The 10,000-nt window shown below is 32.3% G+C and overlaps 1 protein-coding gene across 1 annotated transcript in view; it reads left to right on the forward strand.

Annotated features, from left to right (window-relative positions):
- The window catches only part of LOC122250368 (glucose dehydrogenase [FAD, quinone]), a 28,823-nt gene that overhangs the window by 21 nt on the left and 18,802 nt on the right, over window positions 1-10,000 (forward strand). The window contains exon 1 of the mRNA XM_086542854.1: window positions 1-113. This exon is cut by the window's left edge and continues 21 nt beyond it. The gene's annotated coding sequence lies outside the window, so the exon portion shown is untranslated. The remainder of the gene's footprint in view (window positions 114-10,000) is intronic.

Genomic DNA, 10,000 nt, shown 5'->3' on the forward strand with positions numbered 1-10,000 from the left:
GGTTTTTGAATTTCATGGTTCTTCAAAAAATAGATATTATTGTTAATGATAATAATAATAACCGAAGACCGGAAAATTGGCGTTGATTTTTCTGGAGGCGAGTACATCGTGAGGTTAGTAATTAGATTAGTGTTGTTATTTGCGCAGTGAGAAAGGGAATCGTGGATGAGAGAGAGAGAGAGAGAGAGAGAGAAGGAGAGAGAGAGAAAAGCAAGAAGACGAAAAACAGAGAGAGAGAGAAAGTAGAGACAGAGACAGAAATACAGAAATAAAACAGAGAGTGAGAGAGAGAAAGACAGAAAAACAGAGTGAGAGAGAGAAAGACAGAAAATAGAAACGAGAGAGAACGAAAACGACCTGATAAAACCAAACGAAAAGAGAATGAGGAGAGATAAAACAAAAGATACACAGAGACTAGACAGAAAGAGAGCGAAAGGGCGAGAGAAGACAAAAGTCACCGTCTGACCAGACAGCATTTTTTTTTTTTTTTTTTTTTTTTTTTTTTGCTGTTCGCGGTAAAATCTTTTCCACGTAGTTGCCATTTCTTCTATTAGCACGACTTTTCGAGCTGTTGAAACTCCAAATTTCAATCCTCGCGCTTTCATTTAGATTAAAACCAATCGAAAAAGGACAGGAAACTTATAAATTACGATACAGAAAAGGCAGGATACTGTAATTATCATTTATTTTCCTGCGTTTTGTTTCGCGTGTCGAGGTGCGTCGTCTGTTTGTTTACATGTGTCTGGAACACGCAAGAAATTTCGAAACAAACACTATAGCTATCAGAGGCCTTTGTTTTTGTTTTTGTTTTCATCACCTACGTTATCTTTGTAAACGATAAGTGGAAATAGAGTTATCATTAATACTATACGATCTATTTCTTTGATATAAACTCGATAATTCCAGTTGGCTAGACGTACATGCCTTTCCATCCATCAGGGGTCAACTGGTCACCTCTCTCCGGTTGATATCTTTGTCACGTCACGATTTAAACGTTTTGGGTGACGAGTACCAAGGCAACCATGCTGCGACACGTCATGGCTTGAAGTGCATTTATATCACTACTGGTTAATGATGGTGATTATAAAAATATGCCAAGGCGCTTTGTTTTTTTAGCCGAGATACTCAAACGACTTGCTCCAGAGGGCCATCTACAAGGCAGCTCTGCATACCAATAGAGGAGAATATATAAATTGTTTTTAAGTTGTGGAAAGACCATGGTATGAGAATCGATATCCGGTGGTTACACTTTTTTTGTATTTAGAATAATATAAATATTCATCTCCTGGAGCATCTGGGACACCGTGTATATATCTCTGGATGATTACAAAATGATAATGAGTGTGTGTTCTTTTTTCTTTCCTTTCTTTCTTTTTTCTTTCTCTCTTTCTGCTTCTCTCTCTCTCTCTCTTTATATATATATATATATATATATATATATATATATATATATCTTACTCTCTCTCTCTCTCTCTCTCTCTCTCTCTCTCTCTCTCTCCCTCTCTCCCTCCCGAAAATGAAACTTAAAATCTAAAAACACACATCATCTATACAGTCTACAGTTCATATAAAACAAACACTTCTCTTTCAAAGATATATAATTATACGAATCATACTATGCCAAATTCTACAGTTGGTAAAGATTCGATATAAAAAAAAAGGACTGAAAATTATGACAGACAGACATTGTCTAAGACAATTTATACAAATAAACAAAGAAAAAAAATCACTACACGGTATAGGTGAAGAGAAAAAGAAAATTGCAACTCATTGTAGGAATTCTAAACTTGTCGGTGTAACTTTGACGACAACGAATAAAGTTCAAGGTCAAATATACAAAGTTCAATCTAACTTTTATCCCAATTTGACCCATATCTTTTTATATATATATATTTTTTTTTAATTAAGGATAGAGAATATGCAGCATTTGGAGGTTAGAGTGTTCAAGGCGAGGGGGGGGGGTGAGAAAGGGGAGGAGGGAGATAGAGAGAGAGGGGGAATAGACAGACAGATAGAGAGAGAGGGGGGGAACAGACAGACATACAAATAGATAGAGAGAGGAGGAGGTAGAGAGAGAGAGGGAACATACAGACAGACAAATAGATAGAGAGGGGAGGAGGTAGAGAGAGAGAGGGAACATACAGACAGACAAATAGATAGAGAGAGGAGGAGGTAGAGAGAGAGAGGGAACATACAGACAGACAAATAGATAGAGAGAGGAGGAGGTAGAGAGAGAGAGGGAACATACAGACAGACAAATGGATAGAGAGGGGAGGAGGTAGAGAGAGAGAGGGAACATACAGACAGACAAATAGATAGAGAGAGGAGGAGGGAGAGAGAGAGGGGGGGAACAGACAGACAAACAGATAGAGAGAGGGAGGAAGAAGAGAGAGAGGGAAAGAGAGGAGATAGACAAACCGACAGATAGAGATGGGGATAGAAAGATATAGAGGGACGGAGAGGACAAACATACAGAGAAAAAAAAATGTAGTGATCCGGAGAGAGAAGAAGAGAAAAAGAGAGAGAGGGAGAGTGAGAGGGCGGGCATGAAGGTTAAGAAAACCCGTTTGCTGATAACTTGAAGAGGTACATGCAATACAAAGGATATAGGATAAGGCCATCTGAACGTGTGAGAGTCAAATTTACATGGAGAGAGAAAGAGAGAGAGAGGGAGAGAGAGAGAGAGAAAGAGAGGGAGATTGATTGGTTGATAAAAACAGATAGATCTATGGAGAGAGAGAAATATACTTACATGTATACAGACCGATAGATATGTGTATAAGTATACACACACACACACACAGACATATGTATATATATATATATATATATATATATATATATATATATATATATATATATATATGTATATATGTATATATATGTGTGTGTGTGTGTGTGTTTGCATATACATGTATATATATATATATATATATATATATATATATATATATATATATATATATATATACATATATACACATATATATATTATATATATATATATATATATATATATATATGTGTTTGTGTGTTATATATATGTGTGTGTGCATATATAATATATATATATATATATATATATATATATATATATATATATATATATATATATATATATATTTATATATATATATATATATATATATGTATATACATATATACATACATATATGTGTATATGTGTATTATATATAAATATATAATATATAGTATTAATCTATATATATATATATATAATTATGTATCGTATATATTTGTATTATGTATGGATATTGTGTAGTATAAAACATATTATTAAAAAGTACTAGCCATCATATAAAAAAAACATTGTGTAGCATGTTGTCAATGCTAAATAAAATTTTCTTAAAAAACAGCTAATGTGCCAAAACCTCAAACAGTCTCGTCAAAAATGATAATAAATACAAATTCTACCTCTGTTTCAACTATTAACTATGAATCACCCTGAATCTATATGGATAAATTCAAGATATTCGTTGTTGTTGTTGTTGACGATGATAGTGATGGTTGACGTAATGAATGATGTGATAAAAATTATAATATGTGAAAATGATATAATGATAATATTAATGATGATATATTAATGATTACTGTTGATATTAAAGTGATAGTATTGAGATGAGGATATAACGATAATGATTTTAGTGATAATGATGGTAATACCATGAGGAATATTAATAGCATAGTTTATAAAATATAATTATAAACGAATGATAATCAAAATATGATAACAATATTCTTAAGATAATAGCGGTAATACAAATAATTTAAATAACAGTAATTAATTAATAATATTTACTGAAACGATGATAATGATAACAATTAGCATATGATAACAAATTACCAATATATAATGATATAACAAAAAATATGCAAATCATGAGCTACAATAATGATAATAAAAAATAATAGAAGTTTGATTAATAATAATAGTATAATGTAATAATAAATGAAGATACATAAATATAAATAACATAGGAATATAAGTCAATATAGAATAAATGACATTGACTGAAAAAAAAATTGACGAAAAAACAACAATAAACACACACACATATATGATAAATATAATATGAACACAATATTATAATAATATATATATATATATAATATATCTATATATAATATAATATATAATATAAATATAAGTATATATATAGATACACATACAAAACACACACACACACAATACTTATAATATACATATATAATTATATATATATTATATATAATCATATATATATATATATATATATTATGTATTATATTATTTACGTAATATTTATATATATAATTATAAATATATAGATTACATACATAATTATACATATAAGACATATATATAGATATACACATATATTCATATATGTATATTATATTTATATATATATATATATTATCATTATATATATATATGTATACTAGTAATATATATAAATAACAAATATATATATATATATATAATATAAATTATATGAATACAACACACACACAATATACATAATATTATATTAAAATAATATATTACACATATATATAATATATATATAAATATATAAATATAAATTATAATATATATAATATATGTATAAGAATGTTATGGATATGTGTGAGTGTCAAGATGAATAAAAAAAAGTACTAGCCACTCATATATAACCAACATGAGTTGCAGATAAATAATGCAAAAAAATAATTATTTGTGTCCTGCAAAATAAAAAAACCACAAATTAAACAGTCATAAATATCAAATATACCATAAACTACCAGCCATTTTATATATTAACTAATTCTCCCCTTCGAATCTAAAAGTAATTAAGATATTGTTGTTGTTGCTGACGATGATAGTGATGGTAATGATAATGATAATAGTGATAAAAAATTATAAGAAGAATGATAGCGATAATTAATGATGATAAAAATGATAATAATGGTGATGATGATAATGATTATAATAATAATGTAGGATAATAACGATGGTACAATTAGTGAGATGTAAAAACGATGGTATATTTAGTGATAATGAAAAAACTAAACAGTGATTATAAAGAATGATAATCATAATTATAATCACAATTATCTTAAGATAATAGCGGTAATAACAGTAATGATAATGAAATAATGATAATAACAGTAATTAATGATAACGATGATGATGATAACAATAGCATCGATAATAATGATAACATGATAACAATAGCATAACAGTAAAGAATAACAATGTGATTTATTTAATACATATAATAATATTAAATCAAGTAATTATTTGATAAAATAATATAGATAGATATACGATAATGAACATTAATATAATAATAATAACGAAGGAATAAGCCTACAATGAGGATAGCAATGACATTGACGAAAAACAAAGATTATAATTTTAACAATAAACAACAAAAACAAACAATGAAAACAACGAAAACAATGAAAACAATAACGAAAACAGACAATGAAAACAAAAACAAACAATAAAAACAAAAACAAACAATCAAAACAATAAAAACAAAAACAAACAATAAAAACAACAACAAACAATGAAAACTAAAAACACCAAAAACAAACAAAACAAAAACAAAAACAACCTCCCAAACCAAGACCTGACACAGAATGACCACCCGAACCAACATAAGACCTTAACACTTAATATACACTTGACCTTTGAAGCGAGACGATGAAAGTTTCTTATGTGTAGCCACTGTGTTACGGGTGGTTTAGCAATTACAGTGGACCATCTTGAAGTGTGTGTTTGTGGGCGCGTGGGCGTGGGTGTTTGTGTGTGTGGGGTGGGAGGGAGGGGATGTTGGAGGGGGTGTGGTGAGGTGGGGGTGTGTTGGAGGGGGAGGGTGGAGGGGTGTAGGTGGGGTGGGTGGGGGAGGGTGGAGGGGTGTTGGAGGGGGTGGGTGGGGGAGGGGGGAGGGAAGGGTGTATGGGTGAGGTGGGGGTGTTGGAGGGATGGAGGGAGGGTCGGGGGGTGGATTGTGGGTGTGTCGGTGTGTGCGTTTGCTTGTGCGTGCATGTTTCTTTCTTTCTTTCTTCTTCTTCTCTCTTTCTTTCTTCCTTTTACTTTATCCATTTTGCGTAACCATGATAATCGCCTCAATAATCTAATTCCCTTCCTACATCCACATCACTATTTCCTACAAATCCCAACAAAGCGTTAGGCAGAAGCAGTCCGTAAGGTTTACACATACGGTATTTCCGCCCGTAAAAGCGACCTAACACCGCCGGCGAGGTAGGTTACCGCAGGCCATGCCAATCATTACAGGTGTCATAAATTTTGATGTCGTTATCAGGCATTTGTTTGTTGGTATGTGGATGAGCACAGATATGTGTGTGAGGTTGGTACGTACTAGCCCACACACGTACGTACATTATGTGTGTATAAATAGGGATACGTATATGCATATGTTTGTGTATATGTGTGTGTGTGTGTGTGTGTGTGTGTATATATATATATATATATATATATATATATATATATATATATATATATATATATATATGTGTGTGTGTGTGTGTGTGTGTGTGTGTGTGTGTCTGCGTGTGTGTGTGTGTGTGTATGTGTGTGTGTGTGTGTGTAGATATGTATTTATTTATGCGTATACATATACATACACACACGCAAACATACACACACACACATATGACTGCATAATCACACAATACATAGACCTAATTTTTTACATGCCGTAACTCCAGTATCCGGTTTTAGCTATACGAACATATTAATTTTAACATCACATAGCCATATAAAACCGATACATTCAATACATAGTCTTTCACATAAAAAACTTCATCCCCCAATTAATAAAATGGCAATGCAATTAGATCACCATTAGCCTCAAGAACCGGCTTAGAAACTAGAGAGATATGCGGTTTAACTTTAGATAATTAAGTTACAAGGATCCCGCCCTGCCTATGTTATTAATGAAGCCAGTTATTAATGCATCTTTCTTGGTTTCTAAAGGGTCTTATTTAACATATGGTTATAGTAACGGTTATTCAATCAATTATCTAACTAGCTTTCACTCTCAAACATGGAGGGAGGAAGGCTAGATATTTTTGCAATAAATCTGCAAAATGTGACTATTAGTAAATTCATTAATTTACATTTTTTTTTATTCATTCATTATAAAAACACTGACGATAATAGTGATAATCAAAGAAAGGGACAGAGAGAGGAAGAAGAGGGGAGGGGGGGGAGGGGGGAAGGAAGGAGAAATCTCTGAGAGAGAGAGAGAGAGAGAGAGAGAGAGAGAGAGATTGGGAGACGAGAAGAGAATAGGAAGAAGAGAAGGAAGAAATGAAATCAAAGCAAAGTCAGTGTAACAAAAATACGTCAAACGCAAAGAAAAAACAAATTCATTGCTTGCAACGACTCGCAATTGCACCAAGGATTGCAGAAGAACTACCGCAAGCATGAGAGTATTATTCAACGATGTAGGTAGCCTTTATAAAGCGAAAGTATTTGAGAACAGAATTAGTGTTTAATTTGATATGACTCGTTTCTGATATATGCTCAAGAATGCATTGTCAAAATTACAGATGCCCTTGATATCATCAGAATTAAGGCTTCAATAGTTAAATATGTTATGCAAGATGTTAGAACATGTACACATTTAGATATGGTTGAAATAAGACTATGAAGAATAAGAAAAAATATATATATATATGTAAAGTACAAAAATCGTAAAGTCAGTCAGATCAAAATAAATTAAATTACGGATCAAAAATAACAAAAAAAAAAAAAAAATTCAAAGGAAGGGAATTTATACAAGAAATCCCTGGCCAAAAAAAGGACTTTGACAGATCGAATAAAACAGCGTGATAAATGTTCAGAGATGAGCGACATAGGACTTGGAAAAAAAAACAAGTTGATTAATTCTTGTAAGAATTATCTTGGTGAAAGCGAAAAAATCTGTACTTCTAAGATTGTTTTTTTTCTTTATCATTTTTTTTATAGATAGTGTACTGATAAGTTTCGGATTTTCGGTCGCAGAAAGTTTTAGATATCTATAGATATAGGCCTACATATAGAAATCTGATCGAAGCTATGAGGTTATGCATTATATCACGGTGTATAATTTCAATTTCTTCTACTTCTGCATTCCTAATATGTGTCCGTTCATAGATCATCAAAACAAAAAAAAGAAAAAAGAAAAAAAACTTTGGAGTATCTTTATTTAAACATTACTTTATATGGAAACAAATTCCAAAAAGGGAAGAAACACGGGAAAGGGGGAAGAGGGGAGGGAGGGGAGGGGGGGAAGGAAGGAGAAATCTCTGAGAGAGAGAGAGAGAGAGAGAGAGAGAGAGATTAGGAAACGAGAATAGAATAGGAAGAAGAGAAGGAAGAAAGAAAAAAAGGAAAAGAAACTAGAATTAGAATCCAAATCATAAATAAAATTAGGGAATTAAAAACCAGAAGTCATTAGCATCGCCACGTAATCTAAAGGCCTAAAAAAAAAAAAAACTCAAAAACCCTCAAAACTCAAACACATTTCTTTCCTAAATAAATATATATATATATATATATATATATATATATATATATATGCGAGGCCAACCCAAAACCATGGCTAGGTGGGTTCAGGGTACAAGCAGCAGCGACCTTGTAGAAGGAATCCGCTGGAAACCCCCTCACCCCCCCACATCTCCCCCTCCCCTCCCCCCCTCCCCCCCTTACCCCTGCATAAGGACAGCCGTGAGTCCTTACCTGCTGACGGTAAGCAAGTCACGTACGCCCTTTTGTGAGTTTGATTGCGTTTATGCGTGTCCGGTAAACACAACTGACATTGAGTGTAACCAAAGACGGTAAAGGAAGACATCCAGAAGAGGCCAGTGGTTTCTTATAGTCGGTTCAAGTTTAGGGTTTTGAAGGACATTCTCGAAAGGACCTTAAGCCCATTGCCTTCCCATTTCACTCGTGTGTTTCTGGGTTATTTAGAATTCTTGTCTGAATTCTTTCGTAGTATAAGGAATGCATTGTTGACTTAACTGGAAAAAAATATGTGTCAAGTAAGCTTCTCCCAATTTCTCTTTTTGTATATTCATCTATTTTTCGATCTGTATATCTCTTTATCTCTCTATCTACTTCTATATTTATGTATCTATCTACTTTTGTCTGTCTGTCTCTCTCTATCTATCTATCTATCTATTTCTCTCTCTCTCTCTCTCTCTCTCTCTCTCTCTCTCTCTCTCTCTCTCTTTCTCTCTTTCATCGTTATAATTAGTACTATAATTTATCTTAATGATACTAATGATAATCTTTATATTAATGATTATAGTAATTACAGTAATGATAATGATAAAAATAATGATAATGATAATAGAAATGATAATAATAATAATGACCATGATAGTAATAACAACAACAATAATAATAATAATGATGATAACAATAATTAACAACAATGATGACAGAAGAAGAGTTAGAAGAACAATACTGATAAAACATTTCAAAAATTCCATTAGCGCCGATAAGAGTGACAACCGAATGAAAGTGAAAAAAATAACCCCATTGTCACAGGTATTCGAGGTATGTATGTTGTTTATCTTTTATAAAAACAAAGTAAAAATCGCACTAGAAGAGTCTTTAGTTGTAGATAGTTTCCAGGTAATTGTGAACGGTTTGGTATGTGCAGAGAGGTGATGAAATCTTCTCTTTGACCTGAGGGTTATTGGGTGAAAATATTGGCTCGTGGATTTGTGTTTGTTTGTTGGTTGGTTTGTGTGTTTGTGTTGTTGTTTGTTTGTGTGTTTGTTGGTTTGTGTGTGCGTGTGTGTGTGTGTCTGTGAGTCTGTGTGTGTGTTTGTTTGTGTGTGTGTGTGTTTGTTTGTGTGTGTTTATGTGTTTGTGTGTGTGTGTGAAATATTGACCTTTGTCAGTGTAAATGAGAAACTGTCTTTCCCCTGAACGTCACCCACGCCCCTTTTTTTAAAGTCTGGGATACCAAGGTCACAAAGAAAGTAAAAATTC

This window comes from Penaeus japonicus, unplaced genomic scaffold (genome assembly GCF_977035675.1).
Source record: "Penaeus japonicus unplaced genomic scaffold, GWHDUDI00000001_assembly GWHDUDI00000001, whole genome shotgun sequence".
NCBI lineage: Eukaryota > Metazoa > Arthropoda > Malacostraca > Decapoda > Penaeidae > Penaeus > Penaeus japonicus.